Source organism: Apium graveolens, unplaced genomic scaffold (assembly GCF_009905375.1).
Source record: "Apium graveolens cultivar Ventura unplaced genomic scaffold, ASM990537v1 ctg3791, whole genome shotgun sequence".
Lineage (NCBI taxonomy): Eukaryota > Viridiplantae > Streptophyta > Magnoliopsida > Apiales > Apiaceae > Apium > Apium graveolens.
In genome coordinates this window covers 39,447-57,863 of record NW_027418264.1, presented here as the reverse complement: position 1 = coordinate 57,863, position 18,417 = coordinate 39,447, and the positions used below count along the sequence as shown (strand labels likewise).

The 18,417-nt window shown below is 35.7% G+C and overlaps 1 long non-coding RNA gene and 1 pseudogene across 1 annotated transcript; both read left to right on the top strand.

Annotated features, from left to right (window-relative positions):
* The first annotated feature begins 1,780 nt into the window (after positions 1-1,780).
* On the top strand, positions 1,781-11,158 carry LOC141701375 (uncharacterized). The gene is made up of 3 exons (XR_012566759.1): positions 1,781-1,995; positions 10,876-10,936; positions 11,125-11,158. It is a non-coding gene; the product is annotated as an uncharacterized LOC141701375 (long non-coding RNA).
* Positions 11,159-11,165: 7 nt separating this feature from the next.
* On the top strand, positions 11,166-13,680 carry LOC141701379 (transmembrane E3 ubiquitin-protein ligase FLY1-like; annotated as a pseudogene).
* Positions 13,681-18,417: the final 4,737 nt, after the last annotated feature.

The following is an 18,417-nucleotide window of genomic DNA, read 5'->3' as shown; positions in this document are numbered from 1 at the left end:
CGGTTGATTTGATTTTGATCTCGTGGTTCGGATTTTGTGTAAACATATCTTTATTTTGTTTGTTTAGAGTAGAAGGGTAGTATTTTGAATATTTTTAGATCTTAAAAATCACCTCGAAGAATTTCAAAATAAAATAAAATATTTATTTTGATATATCTATACTATTATATAAAGATGAAATATTAAAAATTTTGTAGGTAGTCGTTTACTAATGATTAATACGTAACAATGTGTACTAAACATACAACACTAGAATGACATGAAATAGTTGAAAACCATGCGATAGACTACTGTGTTACAAATTTTGGATGCATAGATATCATCCTCCGTCTGTCCATCCTCCTCATTTTCCAATTTCACTTCTAATTCTACACATTACTTTTTTACTAGACTTGTAGATGGATATTTACAAATACATTGGAGAGGCTAGAAGATTATTTTTGGGTGCCTGCTTCTTAGTAGTAAATAGAAATATATATGCTTAAAGAGCCTCAACAATAGGACATTCTCGTTAACAGAGTACCTTGATGATCAATCTACACCCATGCTCTTGACGAACATGAAATACCAATAACATCTTCATAAACGAACAACAAAATACTTTAATAGATCTACACACCTAATTCTAACATAATAGAACACATTAATAAATTTACACCCATGAGTGAACTACTTAACATGAGAGGAACACAATAGTTGTTAGAAATTTAGGATAAAAAACAAGTCTTGTCGATACTCTTTCAAACTAAATAAGGCAAATCTAAAATCATTATTCTTTACCTTTGACCATTTTTTTCTTCACCAAGAGACAACTTCACCTCTCAAATATATGTGATTTGAACCTAACAATTGAACATGAAATCTTATGTTCTGTAGACTTTTCTTTAAATCATGATTCCACAAAGTTCCTGCAAGTTTATAGAATTGTAGTTATCATCCTTACAATTTAAAAGAATATTAGAAAGTTTGGAAAAAGCAAAAGAACGTATATTAATATGAGTACTATGTAGAATACCTATGTTCTTGATCTTCCATTGAAGATAGTGATATAACTCTAGGATATTCAATACTCTTGAATATAATCTAAGTAAAAGAAGTCTAATTTCTTAGAGAATCGAATTTGGTAAATTTCATATATTAGACCATTTTACATGTTACACAGAACTATACTTTTTTTTGTAATGTTATATACACTCCGTCCATTTTAGTCTTGTTGTCCATTTCTACTATTTTTTTCTTATCCCAAATGATTTGTCCGATCCAATAATTATGATAAATAGAGGGTGAATATCATTGTCTCAATTTTATATTAGCACAATTATCACCCTTTTTTGTTTGATTGAATAAAATATGAATTCTGATTAATGAAAAGGAAAAACTGGATGAAGGGAGTTCTTCTCATTACTCATCGTAATTTTTTTAATATGTATATTAATATACCGTGTTTAAGTTAATGTCAAAAAATTAGTTACAAGGTTGTTATCCAAAAAAGAGTAGAAAGTAAATATTACATTTTCTAAATTTCTTCATGCCTTTCAAGTTGGTTAAATATATTGTACTAAATGGTTTGTAAAAATACTAGTTACGAATATAACATTATTTCACATTTAACTAGATAAAATTATATAAATTAATTACAAAATTGCAAATATGATATAGAGGGTTGGAATAGTAATTTTATTGAACACTTTAGGGAAATATGATTTTCCTCTTGCCTTTATATACACACAAAATGTATTTCCTTCTCAAAATAATATTACTCATATCATATACAGTGAAATACTTAGCCGCCCACAAGTGAGAGAAACACTGAGAGAGCACACGTTTGTATAATCGTTCTTGTTCCAGATCGTTGGACAATTCACGGTCAATCGTTCTTGTTGTAGATTGTTGGACGATTCTCAACCAATTGCTTGGATATAGAAAGAAACATAAATTGTGCAAGTGGAATATGTTCAGATCTGTAGATCTTTCGGTATCTACTTCAATCAACTCGTAAGATTTCGAGCCTCTGAATTAACAATTTTTTCATGAATCCTTGAAGTTAAGATTTTAGGTTTTTTAACATTTTGTTTGTGTTTATATGCTCAAATCCCACATCTTCCTCATCAAACCATTTTTCATCATTCATCGGTGCCTTAATTGGACATAGCAAGAGAGAAAAATTGTGCGAGTGGATTGTATTGGGATTCATGCATCTTTCATTACCCACTCCAATCAATTATTAAGATTAATATGAGCGTTTGAATTAAGTATTTTTCATGAATTTTATAATTTTTGTGTTAATTTTTTTCCGATTATGTTTATGTGCTGAAAGTCGCTCCCACGTCCTCGTGTGACCACTTTGCATCATCCATCCATCCTTTATCTATATCTACCATGTGCATCATCCATCCATCCTTTATCTATATCTACCCTTACTTTACATCATCCATCCCATATCTATATCTACCCTTACATCCATCCCTTATCTATATCTAGCCTTGACACTTTACACATCATCCATCCTTCCGATCTACGTCTCTTTCCAAATAAATTTTAAAAAATTTAAATCACGGTTCTAATACTCTAACTATTTTTGAACTGTAACTCAATAAAATCATTGAACAATATAATCTCAAAATTTTAAAATATATTTGCTATCCTATCATTCCTATTATACCAAAATTGAATTAATTGTTCTAGTAGTATACTATTTTTGAGTTATAACTGAATAAAATCAGTTATAATTATAAAATGCTAACCATCTTGATTTTAATATGAATCGACTTACCCCGTCATCTGAATCAATTTTTAATATATATATATATATATGTGTGTGTGTGTATTTGTGCTCGGGAATGGGTCATTTTACAAAGTAATGAATGTATACTTTATTATGATTACATTTTAAATCATCTTGATTTTTTGTGTTCAGATTTTCTTAAACAAAAAAAAATTATTTTATATTTAGTGTAACCATACGAGAAGAAGAACTTGATTCAAACCATGATTAACTGTTACATGCTTATATGTACACATCTATGTTTATTTATTATATTACGGTAAATCAAATTACATTAAGTTCGATTTTAGATTTTTTTATTAAGATATAGCCTAAAATTGTTAACATGAATTTTTTTCCTTAAGAAAAAAATTGATCCATATACAAGGTTTAACAGAAGTCATGAATCATTTTCATTTTTTAATTTTAAAATATTCAATATTTATATTACAGGAAACAATGAAGAAAGTGCTCCCAAAAGAAGTGAGGTCTACATTTATTAGGAGGTAAAATTTTAATTTTTTATTTGAATTAAAATTATTTATAAAAAGGTCAGCATTGTATATGAACTTCCATCACATCTATTAGTTAGCTACCTACCTATAATTTAATGTGTAAAATGTCCTCTAATGCATCCATACAACAAATTTGCAGTCTACAAGTAAGGCTACACACTATTCATATTTTTAATCCAAGTAGTTATCAAATAATTATATAATAAAAATACAAATCACATAGCACAAATGAGGAAAGAAAATCTAAAATCACTCTAAATTGCTTGTGTTTTTCAAAAAACCTTAATGTAAATTATAATATGTTGTCCAACATTTAGGCCGAGAATCGTGATATATTTTTTAGAGTGTAGTATTGTGTCAATTTAGTTGCTGGTTCACTTGATCATTATAAACAACAGTTTCCAGGAAAGATCAGTTGCTTTATTCATGAGTCCTGTCTGTATAATGCTTTTTTTCTTTGTTGGTTGCAACTTTTGTCCTCCGTAACCCTTGGCTTCGTAATTTTTTTCATCAAATTATGAAAATCATATCCTAACTTTGATCTTTTTCTTTCATAGATCCTCATGTAGATGTTTCCAATAAAGTATAATTACGATAAAAGTTGGATCAGGATATAAACCGAGCCAGTGAATCTGTCATCTACATGACAGCCATTGATTTCACTTAACATTCAAATTTTTGCATGGTACTTTTGGAAAGTGTTGGGCCAAGGAAAGGAAGAGGACTTCGAATATGAAATTAGAACCTTAGAATAGATGTTTGTAATAAAAAGCCCAATAGAAGCCCAGTTGTATGGGGAAAAGCCCGTTAAAGGTTCCATATAAATATAGGCTAATTGTCCTACTTGTAAAAAGTTGGAAAAATAAGTATCAATAAAGAGTATAGTTCCTCATATAAACATGGCTCAAACTTAGGGTCATCATTTGACGCTAGAAGGAGCTCTTAAATTTGATACTCCAACATGATCATTGAAGAAACAGATCCAGAGAAATGTGGGAACACGACAGAGATCCAAACTATTCAAAAATCAGAACATGTTGCTCCTGCAGAAAATGATAAAATATCGTCGACCCTTAAACCAAGACGGTTGTTTCCGGTGGAGGAAAACCCCCCACCTGAAGGATCTCAGGCGCAGAGACAACCAGTCAAACGCAAGAGGAAAATGATTAAGGATACTCACTCTCATATTTTAACAGAAAAGGGGAAGCAGGTGCTCTCCAGTGATGTTAGGTTGCATTTACAAAAGTTGTAGTAAAAGAAACTCTTACGAGAATAAGAGATAGACGGTGTAGAAGGCTCAGATGAAGAGCTCAAGATGTTAGAAGCTGAAACTCAAAGACTAGAGGCGAAATTGGATAAAATAAGAGAGATTCATCGTTTGCAGCAAGAGTTGAAATAAGCGTTGATTAAGGAATGTGGTGATGAGGAACTTGATTATATAAAGCTTTCAGAGGATGATGATGATTACTATTATGATGAAGATGAGGTTTCTACTGAGTCTATATATTCAAGACCCCGACATCCTAAGACAGTGTCTTCAGGGGGAACTTCGCAAGGGTCAGTGTCAACAGACTCAATCTTACAGGAGGAGTTCTTAGAAATACAGGAAGATATGGACCAATTGCGAGATCTAGTTCGCACTCAATCGAGGTTCGAAGACCCGGTGGAAAGCCCTCTCTCTCGAAGCATCGAGAAAGCAAAAATAGACAGGACTTTAAAAACTCTGGCACTTGATCAATTTGATGGATCCTCTGACCCATCGGGTTTCCATAACACCTTTGACGGTCGAATGGTGTTTTACGAACACTCAAAAGTCACCCGTTGCAAATTCTTCTCTACATGCTTATAAGGCACAACCCTACGTTGGTACAACAATCTCCCATCTAGGTCAATCGACTCTTGGACTATGTTGAAGATTAAATTTCAAACAAGATTTTCAAGCAACTTGAAAGGGGGCAAAATTACGGAATCTTTGATTATGATGAGACAACGGCCTAGCGAATCTCTGAGAAGCTATTTAGGTCGCTTTCGTCAAGCTATATCTGAGATAACAGACCTAGAGGAGCCTTTGGCGGTGAATTATTTAGCAGCAGGCATTGATGGAAACCGATATGGTATTTTACTAGAAAAACTCATAGAAAAACATCCTCAACACCTTCATGCAACATTCCAAATTGTTAAACACCGTATGACACTCGAAGAGGCAGTGGGTAGTATAAGATCTTTGAGAGGCTCTAGTTACAAATATGACAGGTCAAGAGCTCATAGTCCCCGGACTCCGAGATCGTGAGGATATAATTCCAAATACCCTCGACGTTCAGCAGCAAGAACAGATAATAGAATGGAAGAATATCGAACCGCGAACAGGCCCGTGACAGAAAAGATAAAGAGTTTACCAAACTCACAGTTTACGACTATCATGAAGATACTGGACACACTATAGAACAGTGCTACCAATTAAGCAATCACATTGAATCCAAAATTAGAAAAGGCCATTTCGTCCATTATATCTAAGGACAAGGCCAAACTCATCAGAGACAAGATGACATAATAGTCGATGTAATTTTCGGGGGTTACGCCGCCGGAGGCATGTCAAACAACTCTCGTAAGTCGTACGCTCGAAAAGTGTATAATGTTAATCCTCAGTATCCCAAAAGAAACAAGCCTTCTCCATCTCTCGTCATATCCTTCTGGATTAGAGCTATGCCCGAAATATCATACGAGGCCATCAAGATGCGCTGGTTATCACCGCCAAAATCAGCACTAACATAGTAAAAAAGATCCTTGTCGATAACGGTAGTTCTGTCGACATCCTTTATCATCATGCTTTAGCATGAATGGATACAGGAGATAGAAAGCTAGAAAATACCTATTCACCTCTTTATGGCTTCACAGGTAATGAGGTGAAAGTGGTCGGGATAATTGACCTGCCGGTGCTTTTCGGCACGATGCCTTGCCAAGTATGGAAGATAGCTAAGTTCCACGTAATAAGTGCAACCTCAAGTCACAATGCCATACTAGGGAGAACGACAATCTCGGCATTAGAAGCCATTACGTCAATCCCTCACTTAAAAATGAAATTCCCGACTGAGTTTGGAGTGGGAGAGATGTGTGGCGACCCAGCCATGTCAAGACAATGCTACTTCACTACTGTTGTGCATAAGAAGCAAGATAATGACACTCAATCTATTAATGAAGTCATTTAGATAGATGCCGGTAGAATTTTCGACATTCCAAGGGATCCCTCGTTCTCACCTGTCGGTGAAACGATCGAGATTGCGATTGATGAAAATTCCCCCAGCAAATCGGTTAAAATTGGAAAAGATTTAAATCCTCAAATAAAAGATGAATTAACGAGGTTGCTTCGGGAGTTCTCGAACATATTTGCATGGCCACCATCTGACATGTCTGGAATTCCAACTGACGTTGCAAGACACTCTCTGCATGTCGACCGTCAAAAGAATCCTGTCAGACAAAAGAGGCGGACTTTCTCAGATGAAAAGCGTCGAGCTATCGACGAAGAGCTTGATCGACTTTTAGAGGCTCGATTTATCGAACCGGTGAAATTTCCTACATGAATTGCTAATGCTATCCTGGTTAAGAAAACTAATGGAAAATGGAGAATGTGTGTTGATTACTCTGACCTCAAAAGAGCATGCCCTAAGGATTATTATCCTTTGCCAAATATAGATCAACTTATCAATGCAATGGCGGGTCATAAAATGCTATCTTTCATGGACGCTTTCTCAGGCTATAATCAAATCAGGATGGATGATCAAGATTGGGAACAAACGGGGTTTATCACACATCGAGGTATCTTCGCATATCGAAACATGCTTTTTGGGTTGATCAATGCCAGTACGACATTTCAGCGTATGATGGATGAAATATTTAAAAATCAGTTGGGTCGAAACCTCGAGGTGTATGTCGACGATATGATAACAAAGTCAAAATTTTCAAGCGGTCATACCCTAGACCTTCGAGAAACCTTTGAGAATGTTCATCGTAATAATGTGATTAAATCCGTTAAAATGTTCTTTTGATCTAAAATCTGGAAAATTGTTGGGATTTCTTTTCTCCTAATGAGGGATTGAGGCTGACCCCTCCCAAATAATAGCTATATTTAAAATGAAGGACCCTTCGACCATAAAAGAGGTTCAACGCCTCACTAGATGGATAGCGGCCCTTCGTCTTTTCATACCACAAGCCTCTAAAAAATGCTGTCCTTTTTTTCAAGGTTATCAAAGAGGCTTCAAAGAACAATAAATTGATGTGGGATGATCAATATAAAGAAAGCTTTGAAGTATTGAAAACTTTCCTGACAAGCCCACCAATTTTAGCAAGAGCATTGTCTCGTGAAGCTTTGGAAGTGTACATCTCAGCCTCTAATGGGTCGATAGCCTCCGTTCTAGTCAAAGACAGCGAGGGACGTGAAGCCCCAGTTTACTATGTTAGCCATACTCTGAAAGATGCAGAAACTCGCTACCCACATGTGGAGAAACTAGTTTATGCTCTCGCCATAACAAGCAGGAATCTCCGTCACTGCTTTCAAGGGCGTCCTATAAAAGTCATGACTAATCAACCCCTAAAGCGCATCTTGCACAGACCGGATATGACATGGCGTCTAGCTGCTTGGACGGTCAAACTTAGCCAATTTCACATCGAGTACCTATCCCATAGTGCAATAAAATCCCAAATCCTATCAGTCTTTGTTGTAGAATGCAATTTTGACACATCTACAACTGAAGAAACGATGTTCCCACAGAAGGCCTGTACTCTTTATGTCGACGGATCCTCAACAACATCATCAGGGGGTGCAGGTGTGATCTTGATCAGTCCAGAGGGCTTCAAAATACAACAAACTTTGAAATTCTCATTCCCGGTAACAAACGATGTAGCCGAATACGAAGCATTGTTAGCAGGAATACGCCTAGCGATTGAGCTGAAAGTGAAAGTTTTAGAAATATTTGGTGATTCCCAGCTTGTCACCAAACAACTGCAAGGCGAGTTTAAGGCACATGATGTTCGAATATCGACATATTTGAATCTAGTCATGTCCTTGTTGGGGAAAGTTTCGTCATGGACAATCAAGAACATTTGCAGGGAAGACAACCAATGGGCTGACGCCTTGTCTAAATTAGCATCATCCGTCGCTGCAACATCAGAGGGAATTTATGTCGAAGAAAGAAATGCTTCCTCTATTGATATGGATACTCCATCCGTCGACATGCTGAAGGTTAATGAAATCTCCTCTATTGCAGATTGGCATCAACCTATTTTGAAGTACATCTTGCAGAACAAATTGCCACAAGATAAGGGTGAAGCCAGAGCCATTTCATACATGGCAAGAAACTATTATATGCTAGAAAACAAATTATATCGACGAGGGCTCGTGGAGCCACTACTCCGATGCTTGGGACCAGAAGAGTCTCACACCTCGATAATCGAAGTCCATACAGGAATTTGCGGGGATAATTTGGGTGGAAAGAATTTAGCCCTTAAAATAATGAGGTAAGGTTTGTTTTGGCCCACAATGCGAAGTGACTGTGAAGATTTCTTGCGAAAATGTAAATCATGTCAAATATATGGAGCGGTATCTCATCAGCCCTCGGTGGAAATGATCCAGGTTGTCAACCCATATTTCTTCTACCAATGGGGTATAGACATCGTGGGTCCCTTCCCGAAGTCCAAAAACCAGGCACAATACATCTTACTGGCTGTTGACTACGTAACAAAATGGATCGAGGCAAGACCATTAGCCAAAATCCGAGAGAAGGAGATGATCGAGTTTCTAATGGAGTTCATTATATTCAGGTTTGGGGTCTCAAGAATTGTGGTAACTGACAATGGAACTCAATTTGTAGGAGAAAAGTTCACCAAAACACTTTCACAAATCAAGATTAAACACATCAAATCCTCGGTGGCATAACCCCAGGCTAACAGACAAGTTGAAGTGTCTAACGCATAATCTTACAAGGACTTAAGAAAAGGGTCGATGAATTACTAAGACCGTGGGTCTATGAGTTGCCGAATGTGCCCTGGTCTTACAAAACGACCCCTAGAAGTGCGACGGACATATCCCCTTTTAAGATGGCTTTTGGCTTGGAAGCAATTTTACCAGTCGAAATGTTTCTTAACTCATCAAGGGTCGAGTATTTTGATGTTGAAGCCTCACGAGAAGGAATCCAACTTCACAATATTCTTATGGAAGAAGTTAGGGATGAGGCATCGAAGACAGTACTCCAACAGCAAGCGCGCACAATAGCTTATTTCAACAAGAAAGTAAAAGTTAAACAGTTTTTGGTTGGGGATCTAGTCCTTCGAGAGTCAGCGGCTTCACAACCCACCATCACGGGAAAGTTCAAAGCCCCATGGGAAGGACCTTATCAAGTAACAGGGCTCGTCACGCCAGGAACCTACCGACTGTCTATGCTCGATGGTACACCCATAAAAAATGCTTGGAATGCTATTCACTTGAAGAAGTATTATCAATAGTTAAGTTATTTGAATTGTGAGAATGAAAAATGTCAACTTTCAGACTATAAAAATTATTCTTAATGAAAAGGGGTTAATATGAGATCCCGGTTAATAGCCTGTTATTTCTCTTTACAAGATCAAGCCAGGTTTATGGTGTTACAAGATAGAGATGGTTTTGCATTTCAACGTCCATGACTCCATTCTTAACCTTTAGGAGGAATCTACCATAGAGAAGCAGACTTATTGACCTTTGCAAACCAAGCTACCACTTTCAACAAGGATTGTTACTTCTGAAAACCTTCAACAGATCTACGTTGCTTTGAATATGATTGGCTAGATCGCCTAGTGGATTGGTTTCTGCTGATTGGAAGGCAGAACCGAGGACTACTATGATTTGAATATATTGCACAAAACTTTAGGTTCTTTAAGTTAGAATATTTAGATCCTTACTTGGGCCTCACCTGTTAAGTGAAAATATAAGAGCCTTTCCTTTTTTCTTCTTGTTTTCTGATCACTATTAATTACTGCTCTGCTGTTTGGCTCTTTATGTTGAGTTTCCGTAAAAGCCTGCATCAACTCCTATACCTTGTGATTCAGTTTGACAAACTTTGTGTGTTTTGTTTACTGGATTAGATGTCAAGCTTTTCTTGTTATGATTTTCGTCCTTATTCCCTCGCTTGATTTTTGTGGCTGAAGTTTTTGCCTAGTGATTTCATCTGTAATTATTTAATGTTTTATAGTGTTCTTCTATGGGGTAGGCAACATACTTGTTTACTTCAGTTTACATTATCATCTTGCATGTTTAGCCTAATTAGGATGTTTGTATTATGCTATTGTTGATTTAATCTTGATGTGGCTCATTTTTGTCGTTTTTCTCCTTAAAAAGAACTCATATTTAGTTTCCATTTTTTAATCGGTAGGGGATGGTTATATTCTATAAGGTGTTTGAAGATGAACATAAAGTGTGGGGTGCAACAATCAAAATAGAAGGGGATTATATATGGCCCTTACGATTACTTCGAGCAGTAGCCTACCCATATTGATATGATTTGCACCCGTGACTCCAGTTTTAAATCTTATAGTGTGTTCAGTACTGATATATGTATAATTATACTGCAGAGAAAAATCTGGAGAATCTGGATACAAAGATGATTACAATATCTCCAATCCATATTACTCGGTAATTATCATAACAATTTGAATTGAATGTTGTTTTGGCCATATGATAATTGATAGTAAATTGTTGATTAAAGTATCTCATATCAGTAATTGTTATCACAAATTAATAGTAATGTTATTTGCCATTGTATGGTTCCTTCTCACATAATTTACCCTGTTACTTGTGGCACACTGGCATATCATATGCAGCAGCAGGACCGTGATAAGCTGTAGAACTTGGGACTATATCAATGAGATTTGGAAAACATTATGTATTGATAGATTGAGAATGATTGATTTTCCTTAACCGTCTGCCATATATTAGATCTCTCTCCTTCAAGTTCTCCTGTTAATTCAGCAAAGGAAACATAGCAACACGCAATCTGTAAGGGTTCCATCTTGATCCTATTTGTTGCTTCTACAGGATTCTCAATTTGTGCCAGTGATCAGCTACTGCAGTTTTGTTGTTTTGAGACACTTGTACCGTTCTTATTTTATGGATATCTGCAGTTTCGTTATATACTAGCTGACGGATATTCCATCCTACTGTCAGGGAGCTGTCAAAGTTTCAAGTTTCACAATTGGACAACAGCCTATCATGGATGCATACCTTTGTCTTTTACATCTGACTGCAGGAATCACAGTTGGTAATTAGAATAAAACTTATTCTCTGTCTTTGGCATTGACCAAATTTTATTATTTTAAAAAACTATTTCTCACTACTTGTGTTCTCCATAATTGTCACTTCTTCATGTATGCAGAACAATTGTATAACGCATTTGCCACTGCCGCATTCTTCAAGTTTGTTGTCTTCTCTTTTTGTGAGTTGAGATTTTTTCTCCATATATGGAAGGCAAATAGGCCTACAAATTACATACAGAGTGTGGAAGCGAGGCGTGAACTTTCAGTTCTTTGTATTTATTTCTGTGAGTAAAACTTTTGCTTAGCTGTTTGTAATGAATTTATGTCCTGTATGCATACCTTTGAAATTCATAACATGAGATTCACATTGAACATTTATCACTATGAATGCACTTATACCTGAATCTCGGGCCACTGTGTATAGGAAGATACCTTTTTTTAATTTTAAATTTTGAATTGCTTCCCCAATTTAACATGTATCTTTGTTACTTGGATTACCTGTTCTGACATTCCTACATGAAATGCTAAGATTATGATCATTTTATTACATGAGCTTGTGCAACGTTGTGTTGTTGTAGTGTTTGGCAGTATATGTAAGGTTCATTCTAGTAACAGAAGATAATAGTATACCAGAAAACATAATCATGAATCTTTTGAGAGGATATATATAGTTGCCAGTTCTGCTCTAGAACAGTTGCAATCCTAAGCTATCCTCTTCTTCTACATTTGAAAGAAAAGCATTTGTGTACTTGTAAAATAAGATTTCTGATAAAAACATTTGATGGCATATAACTTTTTTGTGGAATAAATGTTTCAACTTATTAGCATTAGTATCAATTATATTAACCTAAAAGTTATGGATATTTATTCTTAGTAGGGAAGTAGTGCTACTTCACACTCACACATCTTTATGGTTTACGTTTTCAGGTGGTATCCTTCTGGGAGGTATTCTGATCACGTACGAGTTCCCTAAATTCCTTCTAGTTATTACTCTGGTTGTGCACTCCTACTGGATACCTCAGATTGCCACAAATGTTTTTCGTGACCCAAGAAAGCCACTACATCCTAGTTACATTATTGGAATGAGTGTAACTCGGCTTGCAATTCCTTTATATATCTTTAGATATCCCCGCAACTTCATGCACATTAAGCCTGAAAGGAGTTGGTGCCTCTATTTGGTGGGTTTTGCTGGGTTGCAAGCAAATATTCTTTTACTGCAGCACTATCTTGGATGTCGATTCTTCATTTTTTGGCAGGTTTGATGTAACTTTTCACAATATATTAGTTCGTGCAACCCTTCTCTATTTTGTTAATTAGTTTATGTAACTCTTCCCTGTTATTTTTATATAAAATCAAGGTAGAGAATGCCTAATCCCTGTATATTGTTGTAAAGAGAGTGCCAACCAATATTCTGAGGAGCTGCAATAATTGTAATGCTTAAAGGATTCTTAAATAAATGAGGAACCGCACAATCAATTTCATACTTAGGATTTCTCACATAGATGTGATCAAACATCACTCTAAATCGCTTGTGTTTTTCAAAAAATCTTGATGTAAATCGTAATATGTTGTCCAACATTTAGGCAGGGAATCGTGATATGTTTTTTAGAGTGTAGTATTGTGTCAATTTAGTTGCTGGTTCACTTGATCATTATAAATAGCAGTTTCCAGAAAAGATCAATTGCTTTATTCATGAGTCCTGTCTGTATAATGCTTTTTTTCATTGTTGCTTGCAACTTTTGTCTTCTGTAAATCTTGGCTTCGCAATTTTTTTTATCAAATTATGAAAATCATATCCTAACTTTGATCTTTTTCTTTCATAGATCCTCATGCAGATGTTTCCACAAAAATATAATTATCATAACGGCCGGATCAGGATGTAAATCATGCCAGTGACTGTGTCATTTGCATGGTGCCATTGATTTCACTCAACATCCAGATTTTTGCATGGTACTTTTGGACAGCTTTCAGCTTGAAGTTTAAGGCTATGTAACTAACGTTGTCCGAACCTATATGTGCAGGTAACGCCATGTGAACATGTCTTCCATTCACATTGCTTACTTAAGTGGATGGATATAAAGATGGATTGCCCAACCATGCAGGCGGCGACTTCCACCAGTGTAGCTAAGGGCCGGAACCAGAAATTTTTTTTGGAATGCCAAAATATAGAACATGACTTTTGAAGCCAAAATTTTTTGAGACATTATGGATTCGCAAGAACCATACTGTGAATTTATGTGTATAAAACCTCAAAATGTGTAAGGTTTGTGAATATATCTGGGGCACATCAAATTATCTAATCTATATATATATATATATATATATAGTTACTCAAATGAGATGCCTAATTATATTGAGATATGAGATCTAATCTCAGTCCTTTATTTTAATTTTTTTATAATTTTTTTTAATCCTTACCACACAATTATTGCTCCAATCCAACAGTTTTTTATCCCTCCCTCTCATCGACACCACCCCAACCCGTGCACTCTCTCTCCACCTCCACCACCACCACCACCTGACGCCGCTGCCGCTCCATCACTCATCGCCGGACTTTTATATCTCTCTCCTTCCCCCTCCTCTCTCTCTCCATCTTCATACTTTCAAGGAATGAAAAAGAAGCAAAAAGTGCACTAAAAAAACTCAAAAGAAACTTAGGAAATGTGCTGCATTAGTAGCTCTTTTACCATGATGATTAATAGACAAAATCTAAGAAATGCGGACAAGACCACAAGTGTTGAACAAAACAGCACATCTCTATTAACATTTCATTCATGTCTCAATAGGTTGAACAAAGTTTATGATAAGCACCAAGGACATAAATTTTCCAACAACAAGGATAAAATAAAAATTATAAGGATACCAGAAATGAAGGTGGTCCTAATCAGTCCAAAGGCAAGACAAGAGGACGGAGGAGTGATCCAGGAGAATGGTGAGTGGATGATGTGGAGAATGTAGCTAACATGGACTTCTGATCAGTAAATACTAAATACTTTATTAATATTTGATGAAATGTTTTTTTTAAGTTGGTCGTTTTGAAAATTTTGATTGATGAGTACAGTATACTTTAGCTCAATTGCGTTTACAAGTGAAAATTCTTAACCGTTAAAAATATAAAAAGTTTACATGCATTTGGGTGAGTTATCCATCAAAAAGCCCTCCAATGTATATAATTACTTGAGTTCAAATTTTACTTGCGATTTTACTATTTTTAACATTCTACATCTTCAGTTCTTCTGCATTTTAAGTATCCATACAAACATTTTTTTACATCCATTCAATTATATAAACATGGGCAAGTTAGCTCAGCTAGCCTGTATCAGCATCCTTCACAGTTCCCGAATTGATCATTGTTTCTATGTATCAAACTACACAGGGACGGATTTTAGGGGGGAATGGGGTGGCCATGGTCCCCTCAAAACCTCCCCACGAGCTTACATTGTTCAATTATATATATATATAGGGTCTTACTCAAATGAGAACTCATTTTAAAATGAGATATGAGATCTAATTTACCACACAAAATTAAAACTACTTTAATCTACACCACTCATTTTAAATCTCACATCATCTTCAACTATCACCCTCCCCATCTTCTTTCTAAACAGCCAACCACCGCCGCCTCAATCGTCGGACATCACCATTTTCCAGATACCCACTACATCCGGCGACCTCAGAAAATCACCACTGCAAAATATAATCACCGCTGTCAAATAAGAAATCACCGTCGGAAACATAAAAATCACCCATCCGGGCACCTGTAAACAACAATCAACATCGAAGAAAAAACATCATCACAACTGTCACCACTTTTATCACCAGATCCGGCCACCAACTCCCGTTCATTGACTATGATCACCAATATCATCACAAAATTATAGATCTAATATCACCTCCCTTTTATATTTCATCATCTCTAACTATCACCTCTTCCATATCTTCTTTCTGCTTACCACTACCTCCAACCACCATTTTCGGCCACCACCGTCGCCACCGCCACCGCCACCACCACCACCGGCAGCCACCGGAAAATCACCATCGTCAAATCAAAATCACCACTGTCAAATCAAAAATCACCTCCGGAAAATAAAAAATCACCACCTAAAAATTGAAAAATCAAATCCAGAATATAAAAAATCGCCTTCGACAACCTAAAATTACCACATCTGACAACTATTTATGTCCACCAGATCCGGCTACCAGCTCCTTTCATAAACTCCGACCACCATATTTAAATTTAAATCACCAACGAATAAACTATAAGCACCAAAATCGAATCACACAACCAAAAATCATTAGACGACCTCAATCAATCCCAACAATCATCACAAACTCTAATTAACTAATTAAAACTACAGAGATGTTGCATAACACAAAAACAAAAGTTGTGATAAATTAAATATGTACAGGTTGAATGAATTTTTTACAATGGGGGTATAGAGGAGGCCATGTAAATCTCCGTCATCAGTGATTTTAAAACTGAAGTGGTTGTTAAGGATTGAGATTCCGGCATCGATGGTGAATGTTCCGGTGGGAAAGAAATAAGCAGTGTAGAGAGTTGATGAGTTGGAGATTAAAAAAGAGGTATGTGATGTTGTATTGTAAAAGATGTAGAGGAGGTCAGGGCGGCAATGGTGGATGGTGGTGGCGGAGGTGAAAGAAATGGTGAAGTTTGATGAGGCGGCTGCGACGGCGGGTGGCGGAGGGTGGGGGCGGTGGAGAGAGGAGAGTGTAGAAGGTGGATATATTATGTATGTATATAAGTGTGGTGTGAATGATTTGTGGCAGGTGAGAGGTGAGAGAAACGGAGGAGATGAAATTGGCAAGGAAGGAAGAAGGGATAAGAAATGTGTGGTTTAGATTATAAAAAATTAATAACAATTAAGGGCGAGATTAGATCTTATATCTCACCAAATAGAGGTTCTCATTTGAGCAATTCCCATATATATATATATATATATATAGGGAGTTGTCAAATGAGAAACGTGAGATATGAGAACTATCTCAGCCCTCTATTTTAAATTTTTTATAAATTTCTTTTAATCCCCACCACACAATTATTGTTCCAACCCAAAAATTTCTTTATCAGTCCCTCTCATCAACACAACCCCAACCTTTGCTTCTCTCTCTCCACCTCCACCACCCGATGTCGTCGCCGCTCCATCACTCATTTTCGGACTTTCATCTCTCTCTCTCACCTTCCCCCTCCCCTATCTCTCTCTCATCTTCATCCCCTACCTCCAGCTCCATCCTCATCGCCGCCGACGTCTTTCACTTAAAAATTAACGACTACAAAGATATACATAGCCTCCGATTTATTTTTGATCACAAAAATTCCACTAGCCTTTTATCATGTACGGATATAATTTATCACAAAATTGCATTTTCTTTGTTGTGTATTAGTCGTTTTAATTTAATTGTGGTGATTTTGGCTTGTATTTGGCGATTCTTATGTAATTGGTGGTTTGTATATATGCTCGTGGTAGTGGTCGCCGGAAATGTTGGTCGCCTAAAATGGAGGTCGGCGGTGGTTGGAGCGGCAGGTGGTGGAATTTGAAAGAATAGGGTGATAAAATATTTAAATATTAAAAAATTAATGTGTGGTAAAGTATTAAATAATATATAAGAATCAGTGGTTATGATTGAATCTCATATTTCACAATAAAACAGTTTCTCAGTGGAGTAAGATCCTATATAATAAGTATAAAATGTGTATATTAATAATACTTTTTTAGTTTTTGAGTTATTTATAATTTAATTCAGGGACTACAAATGTTACTAACTATTGGAGTACAATGTTTCCAAGTTAATATGAAATTAAGTAAAAATAAAATATTAATATCCATGATGATTTGACAAGGTTAATAACTATTTTGGCAATCCATTGTTGGAGATGCTCCAAGATTTGTGAATTTTATGGGGATCATAAATTTATGGGAGGACGAAATACACTATCTAATCAATTTTTATACATAATTTGGAACATTGTAGCTCATGAAGAGGTTTTGAGGGGACTATTGCCACCCATGCCACCTTAAATCCGTCCATGTGTAACTTGATACAATAGAGAAACAATCAATCCAGAAACTCTGAAGGATGCAGATTACAAATTAGCTGTAGCCTAGCTAACGTTTGCTCATGTTTGTATAATTGATTGAATGAATGTAAAATGTTGTATGCATACTTAAAAAATAGAAGAGCCGAGGATGTAAAGTGTTCAAGAAACGCCGGTTGTATATGTAGTTAACCAGTCAAATACAATAAAGTAAAATTTAAGTGCTTCTTGATGATAAATCACATACTGACGAACTCATGCACGCACGATGCTTAACTGGTAAAAAACTCTTTATGAACTTATTAAACTTATTAGTTTTTTATACTAAGGAATTTCACATGATAACTGGCATTGAGCTAAATCATTACGCCCTTTTTATATGACGCTTTAACTTTTACACACATTTCAATGTTCTTTAACTAGGCAGATAAAGTTTATTTGCACAATTTTCTTTCTGTGAATAAAAATAGATAAGTATTTAATTCACAAAAACAATTTAAAAAATTATATTTCTAAATAAGCGGATTGAAATATGTGCAAAAATTAAAGCGTTATATAAAAAAATAGAGGTTGTATTACAACAAAATTTTGAGTAGAACTACCAACTTAAAAAGGTATTAACTGAAATGAATTAAGTAAAACTTTTACATTGGTTAAATCATTGGTGTCGCTAAAATCTTAACGTAAAAATGACGTATTGAAATAGAGTTTAGCAATGAATTCATTACTCAATTTTGTTTCATCTTCAATTAGAGGTCAACAACTAATTTTATTGTTTTAATTATTTAGATATTAAATTAATTTAA